Source organism: Malaya genurostris, chromosome 3 (genome assembly GCF_030247185.1).
Source record: "Malaya genurostris strain Urasoe2022 chromosome 3, Malgen_1.1, whole genome shotgun sequence".
Taxonomy (NCBI): Eukaryota; Metazoa; Arthropoda; class Insecta; order Diptera; family Culicidae; genus Malaya; species Malaya genurostris.
In genome coordinates, this window is record NC_080572.1 from 179,018,025 (window position 1) to 179,037,643 (window position 19,619).

Sequence of the window (19,619 nt, forward strand, 5' to 3'; positions counted from 1 at the left end):
CAATCCGTGGTGGGACAAAGAGTGCGCATCATTGAACGCGGAAAGATCTTTAGCATTCAAAAAGTTCAGAAAATATGGAACACCTGATAATTATCGCAATTACGCGGCGCTAGAAAAGCAAATGAAGAACTTAGTTAAAGCAAAAAAACTAGGTTACTGGCGACGGTTTGTTGACGGATTAACAAAAGAAACATCGATGAGCACTCTTTGGAACACAGCCCGACGAATGCGCAACAAAAACACCATGAACGAAAGCGAGGAATATTCTAACCGCTGGATATTCGATTTCGCTAAAAAAGTATGTCCTGACTCTGTTCCGGAACAGACGATCATGCGCGTCGCCTCATCAAACAGAAACGAAACACCTTTTTCGATGGTAGAGTTCTCACTTGCGCTCTTGTCGTGTAACAATAAAACTCCGGGGTTAGACAAAATCAAATTCAACTTGTTGAAAAATTTACCTGACTCTGCTAAAAGACGCTTATTGAATTTATTCAACAGGCTTCTTGAGGATAATATTGTCCCACATCACTGGAGACAAGTAAGAGTTATCGCCATTCAAAAACCAGGAAAACCAGCCTCCGATCACAATTCGTATCGGCCGATTGCTATGCTTTCTTGTATCCGGAAATTGTTCGAAAAAATGATTCTGTTTCGTCTAGACAATTGGGTCGAGACTAATGGCTTACTTTCAGATACACAATTTGGTTTCCGCAGGGGCAAAGGAACGAACGATTGTCTTGCGTTGCTCTCAACAGAAATTCAAATGACATTTGCTCGTAAAGAACAAATGGCATCAGTTTTCTTAGACATCAAGGGGGCTTTTGACTCAGTTTCAATAAACATCCTATCTGAGAAGTTGCATCAGCATGGTCTTTCACCAATTTTGAATAACTTTTTGTATAATCTATTGTCCGAGAAATACATGTATTTCGCGCATGGTGATTTGTCGACAATACGATTCAGTTACATGGGTCTTCCTCAGGGCTCATGCTTAAGCCCTCTTTTATACAATTTTTATGTAAACAACATTGATGAATGTATCAATACATCTTGCACGCTAAGACAACTTGCCGACGACAGCGTTGTGTCTATTATAGGACCCAAAGCTGCCGATCTCCAAGGACCATTACAAGATACCCTCGATAACTTGTCAACATGGGCTCTTCAAATGGGTATCGAGTTCTCTACGGAGAAAACTGAGCTGGTTGTATTTTCAAGGAAGCGAGAACCAGCACAACTACAGCTTCAACTAGGGGGTGAAAACATAGCTCAGGTCTTCACATTTAAATATCTCGGGGTCTGGTTCGACTCCAAAGGCACCTGGGGATGTCATGTTAGGTATCTGAAACAGGAATGCCAGCAGAGAATCAACTTTCTTCGTACAATAACCGGAACTTGGTGGGGTGCCCACCCAGGAGACCTGATTAGGCTGTACCAAACAACGGTATTGTCCGTAATGGAATATGGGTGTTTCTGCTTTCGCTCCGCCGCGAATACGCATTTCATTAAGCTGGAAAGAATACAGTATCGTTGTTTGCGTATTGCCTTAGGTTGCATGCAGTCGATTCACACGATGAGTCTCGAAGTGCTCGCGGGCGTCTTACCGTTGAAAAATCGATTCTGGGATCTCTCATATCGATTGCTAATCCGATGCGATATCTTGAATCCGATGGTGATTGAAAACTTCGAAAGGCTTGTCGAACTCAATTCTCAGACCCGTTTTATGTCCTTGTATTTTGATTACATGGCTCAGAATATTAATCCTTCTTCGTTTGTTTCCAACCGTGCTCATTTCTTGGATACTTCTGATTCTACTGTGTTTTTCGACACATCCATGAGAGAAGAAATTCGTGGAATTCCGGATCACGTGCGCCCTCAAGTGGCCCCAAATATTTTTTATAATAAATTTAGAACAGTCAACTGTGAAAAGGTGTTTTACACTGACGGATCAAACATCAACAGGTCCACAGGCTTCGGCATCTTCAATCAAAACATCACCGCTTCTTACAAACTCAGTGATCCGGATTCAGTTTACGTCGCAGAATTAGCTGCTATTCAGTACACCCTCGAGATCATTGAAACCTTGCCCAAAGACCATTACTTCATTGTCACGGACAGTCTAAGCTCAATAGAAGCTCTCCAGGCAATGAAGCCAGGAAAGTATCCCCCATATTTCCTGGGGAAAATACGGGAACACTTGAGATCTTTATCTGGTCGGTCTTATTTAATATCCTTAGTCTGGGTCCCATCACATTGTTCCATTCCAGGCAATGAAGAGGCAGACACGTTGGCTAAGGTGGGCGCATTAGAAGGTGAAATTTATGAAAGACCAATTTGCTTCAACGAATTTTTCAGTGTATCTCGTCAAAGGACGCTCGAAAGTTGGCAAACTTCATGGAGTAATGGGGAACTGGGACGATGGTTACACTCCATTATCCCAAAGGTATCTACGAAGCCTTGGTTCAGAGGGATGAATGTGGGTCGGGATTTCATTCGTGTGATGTCCCGGCTCATGTCTAATGACCACATCTTGAATGCACACCTCCGGCGTATCGGCCTCGTGGAGAGCGGTCTCTGCACTTGCGGTAAGGGTTATCACGACATTGAACATGTTGTCTGGGTATGTACCGAGTATTGTGGCGCCAGATCACAGCTAATTGACTCCCTTCGGGCCCGAGGTATATCACCCATGGTCCCAGTACGAGACGTGTTGGCCCATCGAGACCTTCCCTATATGCTGCTCTTATATCAGTTCATAAAGAACATTAACTTACAAGTCTGATCTGCTGAAAAGTTCCACAACACCCTCCTTCAACCTCGACCCTAACATCCGCTCGAACCTCCCCAACTGTCGTCTGTCCACCATCTTCATCGAAAAACTAACAAGATCTTTCTGCTGTCACTAATTTTTGCCCCCCCGTCCCCGTCTCTTCACCATCTCGATGTCAACTAATTAGATCTTATCGCTGACCTAAGTAGTTTCGCTCCCTTACCACCTTTTTCAACAACATAAACTTCTCTCTGTTTCTTTCCTTCTTTTCCACAAAATTCACCACCACGGAGAGCCGCTCAAGTCGATGATCATGCGGGCCATCAGCCGGCTCCTCGTAGTCGGGGGTGTTTTCCGCGGACCCACACGAACGAAAGGATGCGACCAACAGTGATGTGTACCAACGTCGTGCCAGTTTACTCCAGCGTACAAGATCCAGCCAGCCACTGCCGACCACCCGTTGAAGACTAGATCTCCCAAAGCTCATATGGTGTGAAAATAAAAAAAATCTAGTTTAAGTAGTTTAAACATATGTCCTCGGCATCTTATAGCTTAACGCAATGTGCCATAAAATATGTTATTAAATAAAAAATAAAAAAGTCAAAGAGCGCGGAAAATTTTTCTAAAGTTTGCGCGAATTCTATACTTATTTTTTATATATACAGGGTGATTTTTTAAGAGCTTGAGAACTTTTTTAAACAATAAAACGCATAAAATTTGCAAAATCTCATCGGTTCTTTATTTTAAACGTTAGATTGGTACATGACATTTACTTTTTGAAGATAATTTCATTTAAATGTTGACCGCGGCTGCGTCTTAGGTGGTCCATTCGGAAAGTCCAATTTTGGGCAACTTTTTCGAGCATTTCGGCCGGAATAGCCCGAATTTCTTCGGAAATGTTGTCTTCCAAAGCTGGAATAGTTACTGGCTTATTTCTGTAGACTTTAGACTTGACGTAGCCCCACAAAAAATAGTCTAAAGGCGTCAAATCGCATGATCTTGGTGGCCAACTTACCGGTCCATTTCTTGAGATGAATTGTTCTCCGAAGTTTTCCCTCAAAATGGCCATAGAATCGCGAGCTGTGTGGCATGTAGCGCCATCTTGTTGAAACCACATGTCAACCAAGTTCAGTTCTTCCATTTTTGGCAACAAAAAGTTTGTTAGCATCGAACGATAGCGATCGCCATTCACTGTAACGTTGCGTCCAACAGCATCTTTGAAAAAATACGGTCCAATGATTCCACCAGCGTACAAACCACACCAAACAGTGCATTTTTCGGGATGCATGGGCAGTTCTTGAACGGCTTCTGGTTGCTCTTCACTCCAAATGCGGCAATTTTGCTTATTTACGTAGCCATTCAACCAGACCATAAATCGGGCGTAAAGCGCGAAACACATTTCGAACCGAACACTGATTTTGGTAATAAAATTCAATGATTTGCAAGCGTTGCTCGTTAGTAAGTCTATTCATGATGAAATGTCAGAGCATACTGAGCAAATAATAATGCATGAAAATCATAACCTCAAAAAATCTGAGCAAATACTAATGCATGAAAATCCTAACCTCAAAAAAATCACCTTTTATAAAAAAAAAGGTAAAACGAAGTAACTATAATAATTGTGCAACTTATCAAAAATTGTCCATATGGCTGTCATAATTGTATCGGACACAATATATGTCGAAATGCTTAATTTAGAGAAATGGTGCAAAGTAAAATCGGCTTATCAACCGAATTCTTTCCTTGAGTCCGCATAGCTTCGGCTGTCTCGTAAAATTTTAGGTCAGTGTGAGTAGTTTTCTTCATTTTTAGAAAAGCAATTACATGAAACTGTAAGTTTTGCGTTTCATGTCATTCTAAAAAGTTGTGTGAAATGCATCTGTTTGAAATGAGCACAAAACTTGCAAACATGATAATATTGTCATGAAAGTTGCAAAAATACAACATTACAAATGCGATGAAAACAAAACTCAATCAGAAAACTGGTGTTTGGATTTCATCTTGCTGAAATAATGGGCAGATCTGACATGACTTTTAAACGAAAAATTTAATTCATCAAAGTTACTTTCATTGGTGTATATCATCGCTTGAGCAACTTGTTTGTACTACTTCAGCACAATGGTTTGTCAAAATAATAACTACAGTGCGAATTGTTGTATTCTTGTTTAACTCAACTAGTTTGTTTAAAATAAAAGCAAAACGTATACTATTTCTGTCTGAAATATTCACATGTTAATGTTTCCCGGTATTTAGATAATATAAATCTAACGTGGAGAGGACCATTTGCTATTCAACCCACTGCTACCATATATGCCATACTGGAAAATATTTTAGAAAAATTCTTATCAAGTTTTTCAGGTTTATTAAAACATCAATTTGATCAAAATCATCTGAAAATTTGTAAGATTGTTTGAAAGTTGTTTTATACACGATTATTTTCATTAAAAAGAATAGACTGTTATTTATACAGAAATTAGTGTGCAATCATCAAAACACTTTAATTTAACAGCGCTTGAAAATTTCAAGTGTACGAATACATGTCTCACCAGAAAAATGCAGTTCGTTGACGATTTTCTTTTTAAACTTCTACAATATGTAGAATTATCTTTTCTCATGTGCAGCATATTTTTAAAGATCCATGTTTGTGTTACGAGCAGTTGTATTGTAAATCAAATGCAAAACTTATTCATTAGAATTTATATTTGTTATGTTTTATGTGAAGATCAAATGAATTCTTGTTTACATAACGTAGTAGCTTCCAAGAGTTTCACAATTGTTTTTTTTCGCTTATTTTATTGCTGCATTTGTAATGATATCGATGCATACGTTTTTGTATCACTTGCAAAATTACTTCAAATAAAGCAGACGCAACTACTTGAGAATTCTTTCAAATAAGTTCCACCATCGTGCCTTTATACAGTAATATATCTATAAACGTTACTTTGTTTTTTATTATTATTTTAGTTAGTTTCTCAATTGATTATTCAAGTTCATGTGAACGTTCGTAAAACATACATACTTAAACGTAACTCAGGCGACATGAAACTCTTCATGGAAATTTAAAATATCAACGACACTGTAATATTCCAGAACGAAATCAACCTATTCCACATTTGATGCTGCAAAAGTCTACTTCAACTCAATGTAAAAAAATGCAACCCAATAACTTTCAGTAGGAAAAACGAAACCCATTCTGTGGACATATTTTTATTAAATCAAACGCATGATCTGGCCAAATATTTGCAGCTGCGGTCAAAACCCGTGGTTTTCGTGGCCAACCTGTTTTTTCTGGATTTCTATGAAAAAGGGATCAATCCATCCAACTGTCTCTAACTCCGCCCATACACAATCAATCAAAAACAGAATTAGTTGAAGATAACTCGAGATACAACAAAAGATGAAACAAAGCGTTCAAAATCTGATAACATGGAAAGAAATCCTTTGATGCTGTCATGATTAAGAACTCATGTAACCAATCATTTAAATTATCATAAAGTCATTATGATGGTTCATGATTTTTTAATGAAGTCATGAGCAATAAGTCTTCGTGCATGAAATTTATTCATGATCTGAAAGTGAGGAATGTATTTCATTCAAAACTCGTAACATAAATTTTCTACCAGTATGTTCGCGTAAAAAATACGATCATCACACCATATCATTTAATTCATATTTGAAATCTTCATATTTAAAAACTGGACGCCTGAATTTATATTGCCAAGACCACCAGTGTAGCAGAGACACGCCTGAAAACGCCTGAAAGCTTGAGATATTTAATATATGCATGCAACAAATCAATAAGCTATCCACAAATTTTTTTTTCAAATTATGAAAAAAAAAAACGATTTTTTTTATTGTACGAGGTTAAACTTGAGCATAATAAAAACCGGATGAAATTTAAGTTATTCCTTCACGAATTTTCAAACTTTTGATCGAACGCTCTTCATCAAGTTCCGGACAAGTGTTGCATTGCATTTTTTGGACGCTTGAGCCCACATTTTTATGAACTCCTGCATATGCCCAGCTACCTTACCAGTCTTCTTGAAGACAGCAACTAGTTCACGATTGCCCAGTAACGTTCGATGGGTTGAAGCTAAGGGTAATTTGGTGGATTGATATTTTTCTCAACGAAATTCATAATCTTTCCCGCAAGCCAATGGAGAGTAGTTTTGACATAGTGAGCCGACGCTAAATCCGGCTAAAACAGTGGAGGTGTACTATGCTTCTTATATAAAGGGAGCAATCTCTTCTGGAGACACTCAGATCGATAGATTTCTGCATTTATAGTTCCGGTAGTGTAAAAAATGGTTGACTTTAAACCACAGGAACATACTGCTTGCCATACCAGTACCTGTCCGAATCGCTCACATACTCCCCAACGACGACATTGAAGTATTGTGTACCTGGAAGGGTTTTTGAGTCCTACTTCACATAAGTCTCATCGTCCATCAAAACGCATGCATCCGGACACTGCAAAAGACGCGAATACAATTTCCGGGCCCTTGTTGCTGTTCGCTTCTTCTGTTCTACACTTTGTTTCGAGATTTTCTGCTTCTTGTAGGTCTTCAGGTGATTTCGCCTCTTGATACGCTGGACCATTCCGACACTCGTTCTTGCTGTTTTGGCAAAATCACGTATTGACATTGATTTGTTCTTCATGATTAAAGATACCACTTTCTGGTCCAGTTTCGGGTTTGAAGAATCGGGTTTTCTGTCTCTTCCTGGTAGCTCATCCAAAGAATAGTGTACCTCAAACTTATTAATGATGGTTTTTACACTGGCATGATGAATTCCAAACCGCTTCGCCAATTTTCGCATAGAAATACCCTTCTCACTTAGCCATGTATCCAGAACCTTAATTTTAACTTCCTTTTCAATACGCGACATTTTTAAAACGCAGATTTTCTACCACACAAACAAGTAAACAAACGGAAGCTGACAGCCAAACGCACAGCATGCTGTGATGTGGGCATAAAAAACCATCACAAATACATGCGTACAACACAAATGCATGTGGATAGCATATTTTCGATACACTCCTTAAAGTGCCATAAATGTCCCACAGTTTGAGTACTCGACATTATTATTTCTTTACCATGGTTCCGAGATAAATCCGATTTTTTGCATGCAGATATCAAATATCTCAAGATTTAGAGCAACCGTTGATTTGTAAAAACTGCGAATTTGAGTTAAGTTGATTTTTCACATATGAGACAGAAATGATATGATATCATATTTGCAATTCGATAGCCGTTGTAATAAAAAAAGAGTAGGTAACATATTTCAATCAATGATTCCGTTTTATTGCTCAAATTATCTACATATTTTTAACTAGTAGATTGTACGGCCATCTAAATTTAAAGGTTTTGTGATATTGCATACGCTTCCAAAAATTAATCACAATGAAGTTGCGTGAGTTAGCTGACATCGTAAAGATATCTCAAGAACGTGTTAGCTTTATATTGCGTGAGCGTTTGACTATGAGGAAGCTCTGTTCAAAGTGGGTGCCGCGTTTGCTCAACGTTGACCAAAAACGAGAGCGTGTTGATGATTATGAGCAGTGTTTGGCCATGTTTAAACGTAACAAACCGGAATTTTTGCGTCGATAAGTGACAATGGATGAAGCATGGGTTCATCACTACACTCCAGAATTAAAACGACCGTCATCTGAGTGGACAGCAACTGTTATGGCCTCGGTATTTTGGGATGTGCGTGGTGCAATATTTATCGACTATCTTGAGAAAGGAAATACCATTAACAGTGAATATTACCAGATCGGCTGAAAAGTTCGTATCGTTTCTATGAGAGGGCGCCACTAGAATTAAATCCATACCACTTTCAGTTAGTACCAACCTTCAAACGATACGTGTATAAATTTGACAGCTGTCTGATTATTAGTTTGTGAGATATTGCATTTTGAGTGAAGCTACTTTTATTATTGTGAAAAAAATTGAAAAAAAGGAATTTTGTGTGTTGATGAAACACTACTTTTTGTATGAAAAAAAGTGCCGCCGATACCAAAAAATGGCTTGATGAGTGTTATACAGACTCTGCACCGGGCGAAGCAACAATTTGTAAGTGATTTGCAAAATTTCGTACTGGTCATATAAGCACCGAAGACGATGAACGCAGTGGACGTCCAAAAGAGGCTGTTACCGATGAAAACGTGAAAAAAATCCACAAAATGATTTTCAATGACCGTAAAGTGAAGTTGATCGAGATAGCTGACACCCTAAAGATATCAAAGGGACGTGTTGGACATATTATTTACGAATATTTGGATATGAGAAAGTTTTATGCAAAATGGGTGCCGCGTGAGCTCACAATCGATCAAAAACAACAACGAATTGATGATTCTGAGCAGTGTTTGGAGCTGTTATATCGAAATAAAACCGATTTTTTTCGTCGATATATAACAATGGACGAAACATGGCTCCATCACTTCACTCCGGAGTCCAATCGACAGTCAGCTGAGTGGACTGCACGCGATGAACCGAACCCAAAGCGTGAAAAGACTCAACAATCGGCCGGTAAGGTTATGGCGTCTGTATTTTGGGATTCACATGGTTTAATTTTCATCGACTACCTTGAAACAGGAAAAACTATCAACAGTGACTATTATATAGCGTTATTAGAGCGTTTGAAGGACGAAATTTCAAAAAAACGGCCTCATTTGAAGAAGAAAAAAGTTTTGTTTCATCAAGACAATGCACCGTGTCACAAGTCGATGAGAACCGTGCTGAAATTGAACGAATTGGGCTTCGAATTACTCCCTCATCCACCGTATTCTCCATATTTGGCCCCATGTGACTTTTTCCTGTTCTCAGACCTCAAGAGAATGCTCGCAGGTAAAAAATTTAGAAGCAATGAAGAGGTAATCGCTGAAACTGAGGTCTATTTTGAGGCAAAGGACAAATCGTACTACAAAAATGGTATCGAAAAGTTGGAAGATCGCTATAATCGCTGTATCGCCTCTGATGGCAATTATGTTGAATAATAAAAACGAATTTTGGCAAAAAAATGTGTGTTTCTATTAAACAATACGAACTTTTCAGCCGAACTGTTATATAGCGTTATTGGTGCGTTTGAAGGTTGAAATTGCATATGGCAAAGACAAAAAAAGTTATTTCATCTAAACAACGCACTGTGTCACAAGTCAATCAAAACAATGTCAAAACTTCGAAATGATCCCACACCCACCGTATTCGCCAAATTTGGCTCTCAACGGCCACTGACTGTTCTCCGACCTGAAAAAAAATGCTCGCCGGTAGAAAATTTTATACGAATGAAGAGGTTATCGCTAAAACTGGACCTTTTTTGAGGCCAAAGATGAATCGTTCTACAAAAGTGATATTGAAATGTTGATGGAGATAACGTTGATGAATAAAGTTAGTTTTGAACCAAAAACTACAAGGATCAACCCCACAGAGTTGTTCGAGCCATTGATGTGGAACAAGGCAACCAACATTTCTAATCATCTACAATCAAACAGTTCAATCAATTGTTACACTTTTGAATCTGCAATTGCTTAGATTGATCTTGATTAGGAACCAATACCGAACATTGTTTGTCGTGATTTGTATTTGTTTTATAGCCGACGAAATTATACCGTTATCCCAAAGTATGCAATTATATCTTTGTACATACTTGCGATACTGATTTTGATATTTAAGCTTCGCTTCGCTTGTGTTCAAGTTTCGTATGCAAGCAGTTATTTTCATAGCGTTAAGTTTCTCTACCATTCTGCGATTTCGGTTGAAGCGATAAATTTTTTCTCATTATCAATCGAGTTCATCTTATATAAATTAGAAATTAATTTGAAGCACTCAAAATTTACTCTAGGGTAGTTGTCAATTTCTTAGGCGAAACGACATAACATGGAATTTCATCCGAGCTTGCATGACACAAGATCAGAGCATACCAATTAAAGCTTCAAATCGTTTTATGGCACTTTTTGTTTATATATATATATATATATATATATATATATATATATATATATATATATATATATATATATATATATATATATATATATATATATATATATATATATATATATATATATATATATATATATATATATATATATTTATCACTCACTCCTTCAAAACCGTTGTCTATGGCAGAAAAATCTGGTATGCCGGAGATTTTTTGCAGGCAAAATAGGACACTACTCGCTACTAATCAAAATTTCAATCATTTATAATTGAAAGTACGTGGCTTGATACATTCAAATCGAAACTTAGAATTTTTTCCAATTGAATGATGATTAATATTAATAATTGATACAAAATAGACTGTAAGTGTTTAAAACCTGACCACATTTCTACGTGTATTTTTCCTTGAGTTTCTGATTTGCACCCCTATATAAAAAATAATGATGTGTTCCACATAAAAAAAATATGTTCTTTTGGTTAGGCCCTAGACTTTTCAGCCCATGTGTTATTATGCACTGTACATATAGTAATGCTTTTGTGTATCAATTTTTAAAAGGACACTAAAGTAACTTTTAGTAGTTAAGGTTCTTCCACGTCACGAAACAGTGAAATCCCTTGCGTTCATTTTTCGAGCAAACACCAACTTTAATATGATATCTTAGGCACAATAAATAAGCTAACAAAGCTCATATCGGTTCTGTCAGTAGCATGTTCAAAATAAATCACATGCAATATAACACAACCAACGTGATCCCTCAAATAGCATAATTAATGCATCGTCCTTTGCTGGCGACCCTGACACACAGCAAACCATGAGTGCTACGTGGAAACTGAAATGGATGACCGTACACTAAACGATTCGTTGCCCTGGTTGCAGTCGCACATAGAGGATAACGCCGGTTTGGATATGTATGTGCGCCGGTTTGGATATGGTGTGTATCTATTACTTGCAACTTTGACTGTTTCTAATGGTATGTAGGAGGAGAGTTCGCTCAGGATACATTTATGTAATGTGGACTCGAAACGAACTTAAACACCACCTTTTGTATCCCATCAGTAAGTCAGTGAAATGTAAATTCGAAGCATAATCTAGATTATGGCCGCTGCTTTCGGAGTTTATTGGGACTGCATAGCCGTGAAAAATAAAAATTTTCAAATCATTGCTCATTTCTTTTGGTTAAGTTATAATTTTAATTCTTGCGATTTTATTTATATGAATTGGAATTGATTGAGATACATTGGAATAAGGTTGGAATAATTCCTTAACTAAATTTTCATACAGCACAAATCACATTCAACACCGCGTGTTTATCGTCTTTTGCTATTCCCATTGAACCAATACTAGGTTTATGATCTCGAATTAGGGACACCACGCTGCGTAACATTTCATCATTGCCTAGTTATTACTGCCATCCGATTCCGAGCTCGAAACCTCGCGCACCGTTTGGCACCACCATCATCGCACCCGGCACGACGACGAATCACCAGAACGCGAATGAAATATTTCCATACAAATGTCAAAACAAAGTCATATATTACCTTGACTGCGAGTAATTTTGCCACTGCGTGCAATGAAAGACCGACCGGGAAGCGATTCGAAATGAATAAGGTGAAACATTTTCGCAAAATTTATTGGCACACCTTAACGAGCATAAAGGGTAACGCAACTTTATTTCATTTCGACCACGTGACAGTACAGTTAGAGAGAGAGGGGTGAATTTTCGCAACCTTTACGCGAGTGTGCTCGTCGGATCACTCCACAGTTGTCAGCTCGATTGCTCTTTGTTAGATCTAGAAAATGTGACATGAATTCTGGTTTAATTTTCATGCATTTTCTAGTGCCGTTCTTTTAACTACAAATACAAAAATAACATAGAAAATTCCTATCTATATTTTTATGAATGCATACCATGAACAGTACCTCAAGCATGATAATCAACAATATTACGTCAAGCAGCTTACAGCTGTCGCTCTCCATCTACATCATCTGGTCGAGATGAGTGGCCCGCTGTGCTTCACGCTTTTTTGTACCAACTGAATCATTGGTGAACATCATCTTTGCAGGGTTCTTGTCCAGTATTATTACAACATGTCGTGCCCACCGTCTTTGGTCACCTTATAGATGCAGGGGTGAACCTTGCTCGTAGTTCATCCTTTGCCGCTACACACCGTTCTCTTGCACATCGCCAAAGATCATACCTAGCGATCGTCGCCCGGAGGTCCTCAATGGTAATTAAACCTGAGTTAGCTCGAATAGGACCTGCATGCACTTAAACCTATTAAGTATGATCCAGGTTTCATGACCGTAGAGATCTAACGGTTCATATGATGCGGCTATGAATTTTTCTTGTCCGCTGTTGCTAGTAGACACGATTTCCCCATATGATGCACCTTCGTATTTCATTACAACTTCGAAGGTATCCATGTCTACCGTGCCACTACTTCCTAGAGGAATCGTATCGTGCTCGTCTACCTGCATGTACTTTGTTTTTGAAGCATTCTCCACCAGTCCAATCTTTACTGCTTCATATTTAAGTGGGATGTACAGCTCTACGCTGGAACATCAATTTACGCGCAAATTCAGGGCTGGGTAAATTAAATTTCACGTATATTTATAGCTGTTTCAGATATGTTCTCAGTAATTCAAGAAATGCAGTGAAAACAGGTCTCAATCTACGGCTTATGAATAAATTTTCAATGCTGCTCATAGCCATGATGAAACATATTGCTTACTTGTCTATTCTAATCTGCTTTAGAAATATTTTCAGGCATCTAAAGACATCAGTATGAAACATCTAGATCTAGATCTTAATACCTAAACTTTAGGTAGTTTTAGGATGGCGTAGAACATTCACAATAAGCCTATTAATTGCATGCAGCATCGCAAGTACGGGACGAAGACAATAAGTTCGTTAATGAACTTTGTTATGCCGGTAGATCTTAAGGTCTGAGCTACTGATAGTTTTTGGATGAACAAGCACTTCTTTATAACTCATCACAATGATCCCATGAATTGAATGTGAAACCACAAGTTTGAACCACAAAAAAAACTCACAATTGTCATCGGTTGCGTTGGTAGGTCTTAAGGCCTGTATTCCAAGGACGTTGTGGATGGACAAGAACTTCCACAGACATCACCACAGTATGTCAATATGCTGAATATTTTAACCTTATTCCAAATGTTCTGGTGATAATCTCCATGTCATTCTCAAACAAATCATCTAGATTTTGTGAAAATCGTACCTGGATTGTTGAACCCGGCTCATCGCAAAACACATTCCAGGGCGGAGTTAAAAAGTAGGCTTGAGAGTCGCAGTTCCCGGTGGGATTCGAATGGAGATCCCACCCGAAACCATTATGCACACAGTTTCAAGTTTCCGAGTCGTTGATACTGTCGTATGTTGCCTTGTTATTGATAAACAGGAGATGCGTTGAGACTCGGTATTCAAAATATATCTGGAGGAGTAGCATTCCCTCGCGTTTCGCTGCTTCCAGGCGGGGTATTTTTTTCTTTTGAAATAGACGGATTTACTGCTTCCGCTTCCATCTATGTTCAATAATATAATATATGTGTAGGCACACTGCTTAAGCTCTAAGATGCCAAGGGTATTTTCTAATCTTAATTAATGACTAACTTAAAACTATAATAGTATCATTAGATTATGTCGTCTCGAATTTTCGAAAGTCCAGCTTTCAGCTTGCGATCGGCAGTGGTCGGTGAATTGAATATTGCATGAGTCTTCCAGATGGCGTTGTTAAATATCTATGGCCGCTTCCATCGGTTCGTGTGGGTCCGCGGGAAACACCCCCAGGCTACGAAGGCCCGGCGGGTGGCCCGCATGCTGGTCATCGACTGGAGCGGTCTTCCGTGGGCGGTGATGGTGATGTTACGGAAGAGAATTAAAAAAAAGTAAATATTGTGGAAAGCGAGGTTAAAAAGGGGTATGGAAACAAAATGTCAAAAAACTACAGAGATCTAATTAGTTGCCATCAAGATGGTGAAGAAACGGGGAAGGGGAAACAAAAAAGTTAGTGACAAAAAAAAAGATCTTGTTAGTTCCAATAAGATGGTGGACAGGGACGGGAATTGATCAATGTTCCACGTTTTGCTGGATTTTTTGCATGATCGCCAGCGCTGCGTTCTTCTCTTCCATGATATGATTACTAGCTATTTGCACTATGGATTCCGCCCTGCACATCTCTTGCAGTGCTTCAATGCCTAACCCGAACCCGGTCCTTCAGTAGAACGCCGTAGATATTGTTCTCGGTTAATACTCGTGGTATCACATTCAATTAAGGGGATCACTGTGATAAACTATGAGGATGTACTGGTTCATCCAAAAACTACCTGGAGTATAGGGCTTTAGTTCTTCCAGAGAAACTCGTGATACCATATACAGTTCATTGACTTGTTGCGAATGTTCTAAAACATCCAAAAAATTAACAGGAATGCAGGCCTTCAAATCTACCAGAATACCCAAAGGCAAAAGCGAGAATCTTGTACGCGATCGAAAAGTATTTTTTTAATTTAATATCATAAAAAAATAAATAAATGTTATGCTAGAAATGAAAAACTAGTTGCAATACACCTAGTGGTGTTATGGCGCCTTTCTCATTCAACTGATGTTTTCAATTATTTATTTATTTGGAAGCTGGAAAAGCTCGCTAGAGCTGAAATCCATAATCTCTCCCTCCAGTAGGCATAAAACCTCCTCGACTTTTTATATCAACTGATTACAAAATTTCTGCAATTCTTTTTTTATATCACTTTTTTTCCCCGGTTTTAACCTTTTTGGTCGTTAACCGGAGGCGGCAATTCATTAACATTACTTTGATTCTTTAAAAAAAATTCTTTGAACATTGAATGAAAACAAAAAAGTTTGTTTGGGCAGAAACTAACATAACCTTTTCTTTTTCTATTTTCGCTCTTAACGACCGTTTACAATTTTAAAAATTTCTCGTAACCGGAAGTCCGATCTGAACAAAAGTCTGTGTCATGATCTATTTTGGAAGACGTTGGCCCTTTTTATTTGAGTCCATGTTTGTGAAAATCGACTCTGCTTTCTCTGAAAAATGAAGAGAGTTGCGATTTGAAGTTTTTGACCACTATTTCTGGTACTCCCGGAACAGGAAGCTGGGAGCCAGTAGAGCTAAAATCGGTTTGTTTGGTCAGCAACTAGCATACGCTATGAATAGAAACAATTTTGAGCTAAACCTAGAAGGGTTTTTACATTTTGCCTTTCTCATAAAAAGGATATGCGATCACCGACTTTTGAACCGAGGACCGAAGGGCCGAGACATTTTGTGTACTCAACGAACTGAGCCGAATGGTATATGGACTCAGTTCGTTGAGTACGCAAAATGTCTGATTGTGTGTATGCAACTAAAATGTTCGTTCAATTTTCTTGGAGATGACTGAACCAATTTTCACAAACTTATATTCAAATGAAAGGTCTCTTGGTCCCATTAGTTTCCCTTAACTTGAACTTCCTGTTCGGAAGTAACGGGGTGAAATGTCCAACACAATTAAAAAAGGTGCACTCGATTTTCTCAAAGATCGCTGATCCAATTTTCACAAGCTTGAGTTTAAATAGGGTAAGGGCTTCCTATTTCATCTCAGCTCCTATTTCCATCTCATTCCTTCACCTCATAATTTTGAACATTAATCATATCTTTAAACGTACCTGAACAAAACTGTGAAACGTTTTAAAACATTTATTCTAGGTTTTGCCACACTTTTTAATTGAAAAAAAAATAGTTAAAAAACCTTCAACGATCGCTTTTTTCATTTAAAATAAACTCACTTTTTGATTTAGGAACCACTTTCGTCTGAAGTTTTACAATTCATCATCTTTCTGAATATTTACTAATCGATTCGTCTCAAAACATGATCACTATTTCACATAATTACACCACTATTCAATGTTGGATGACTTTGCAGTTAGTAATGTTTACTTTCCACTTGTTTATTCAACGATTAAAGACTTCTGATAAGCAATAAAAGCAATGAAAAATATGAGATAAAAAATTTGCACTTAATACACTTGATCGCGCTTTGTTTTCATCTCATTTCGTATCGCAAGGTTGCCAAGTTTTCTCATAATGTTAAATAAAAAAAAATATTTTTTCTTCTTTAAATTATCATCAAGTATTTTTTGGTATCCGTTTAACTATATCATTGATATTTATATATAAATAAAACTGTTTCGGATTTTAATATTACCAAATAGAGCGTGTTAAATACTAATCAAATATCCATTGCGGCAAATCTAGTAGCACTGGTTCCTTTACGCTATACGTCACCATACACAGTTGAATGTGTGTGATTTATCGGCTGTGCACAGTGATGCCAGGTATTCAGAGAAAATATGTATCTGTTCTATCTGTTCTCACTAATAAAATGAATCAAATTCAAATTCAAATCAAATTCAAATTGGTTTTAAATTTTAATAGAAACGTTTATCAGTGTTAATCATCAAACATTTGCACAAAAGATTTCCATTTTAACATGTGATTTGTCCGTTGATTAATAAACTTTTAAAGAAGTACTGCAATCAAATACTAATAGATACTTAGAGAGAAAAGTCTAACATTATACTTCTCACTTTTTATGAACCTTTACAAATCTGTATTAAATTTAGAAAATCTGTAATCTGATTTAACGAACGCGAACGCAAAAATCTATACAATACAGATAAATCTGTATGAATGGCATCTCTGGTTCTACACTTTGTTTTTAGAAGGGGTAATGCCTAAATATTTCTTTTTTTTTTGTTTTTTTTTAAGTTCTCCAAATTAACTGCAGAGTAAAATTTTAAATTTGAAACGAAAGGTAATAAAAACGACCCAAAAAAATTTAAACGTCGAAATGATTCCAAACTGTTTTTTTTAATATCGTGTGTTGTGTCATAGTTGGCATAAGGCCCTTTTAAGGGAAAATTCTGACACTTTGAACCTGAGAGTGTAATGGTGCAATATGTTGGTTTTGATTGCTGTCGCCATTGCTAATTGATGGGATGAATAAAGGACCAACGATAGGATGAATACAAAACCTTTGAGATGAAATTAGGAGCACAGTGGTGAACATATTAGAAGTGTTTTTAGCAGATTTTTCAATTATTATTTTTATTTCCAAGGAATGTGAATCAATTACCAATGTGGAGCAAGGCGAATTAAGCAGAAATATGAAAAAATCGTAGTGATTTTGATGACTAAATCAGGTTTTTAAGGTAACGTCCTTACAAATGAGATGAAACCCTGAAAGGTCCCTAAAAGGTCTTACAACCCCATATGTGATTTACGGGCTGCTAAGGCTGTGAACCATTTCGCGGTTAATTATAACTTTTGGTTAAAATCTGACACTTGTGCGGTTATTTTGTGTCGAGTAGTTAAATTTAACTAAAACTGCGGCCCATTTCATAGTTTGACGGATGGAAAGTTATTTGAGTTTATTTTGCACTGGAAATAATTTTGACTGAAGAATTGATATTCACATTTTCTTTGCAAGATGTTTTTCAGTGTCGGAAAATAACCATGGATTTGACAAAAATAATCATGCTTTCGAGCAGGGTTATTTTTGACAACATCAAATTAACCACTTGAGTGTTAGATTTCAACCAAAAGTATAAAAATTTTGCTTTCCGGAGCGTGTTTTTATACATTACACTGGGAAATCAAGCCAAAAACATTAAAAAACCGTATAACTCTTCAATTAGGTAATTAACATATGGTTTGTTTATACCCAATATCAACGTATTTGGTCATCAACTAACCATAGTTCCCTAATTGAAGAACACCTATTTGAATGTATTTGGCTCGATTTTTCCTTGTCATGACGCTTCGGATAATCAAAGTGCCATAAGGAGTGTATCGAAAGTAAGCTATCCACAAATTTTTATTTGAAATTATGATAAAAAACGATATTTTATTCAAACTCAAAATTGATCCTTTATTGTACGGGGTTAAACTTGAGCATAATGAAAACCGGATGAAATTTAAGTTATTCCGTCACGAATTTTCTAACTTTTTATCGAACGCTCTCCATCAAGTTCCGGACAAGTGTTGCATCGCATTTTTTTTTACGCTTGAGCCCAATTTTTTTTGAACTCCTGCATGTTCCCAGCTGCCTTACCAGTCTTCTTGAAGACCCTCTTCACGATTACCCAGTAACGTTCGATGGGTCGTAGCTTAGGCCAATTTAGTGGATTGATATTTTTCTCAACGAAACTTATAACCTTTTCCGAAATCCAATTAAGAATGGTTTTGTCATAGTGATCTGACGCTAAATCCGGCCAAACCAGTGGAGGTATACTATGCTTCTTATATAAAAGCAGCAATCTCTTCTGGAGACACTCAGATCGATAGATTTCTGCATTTATAGTTCCGATACTGTACAAAATGGTTGACTTCAAACCACAGGAACATATTGCTTGCCATACCAGCACCTTTCGACCGAATTTCTCCACTTGAATCGACCTGTCCGCATCGCTCAGATCCTCCCCAACGACGACAGTAAAGTATTGTGGACCTGGAAGGGTTTTTGAGTCCTCCTTAACATAAGTCTCATCGTCCATGCATCCGGGCACTGCAAAATACGCGAATACAATTTCCGGGCCCTTGTTTCTGCTCGCTTCTTCTGTTCTACACTTTGTTTCGAGATTTTCTGCTTCTTGTAGATCTTCAGGTGATTTCGCCTCTTAATACACTGGATCATTCCGACACTCGCTCCTGCTTTTTGTCCAAATCACGTATTGACATTGATTCGTTCTTCATGATTAGAGATACCACTTTCTGGTCCAGTTTAGGCTTGGAAGAACCGAGTTTTCTACCTCTTCCTGGTAGCTCATCCAAAGAATAGTGTTCCCCAAACTTATTAATGATAGTTTCAACACTGGCATTATGAATTC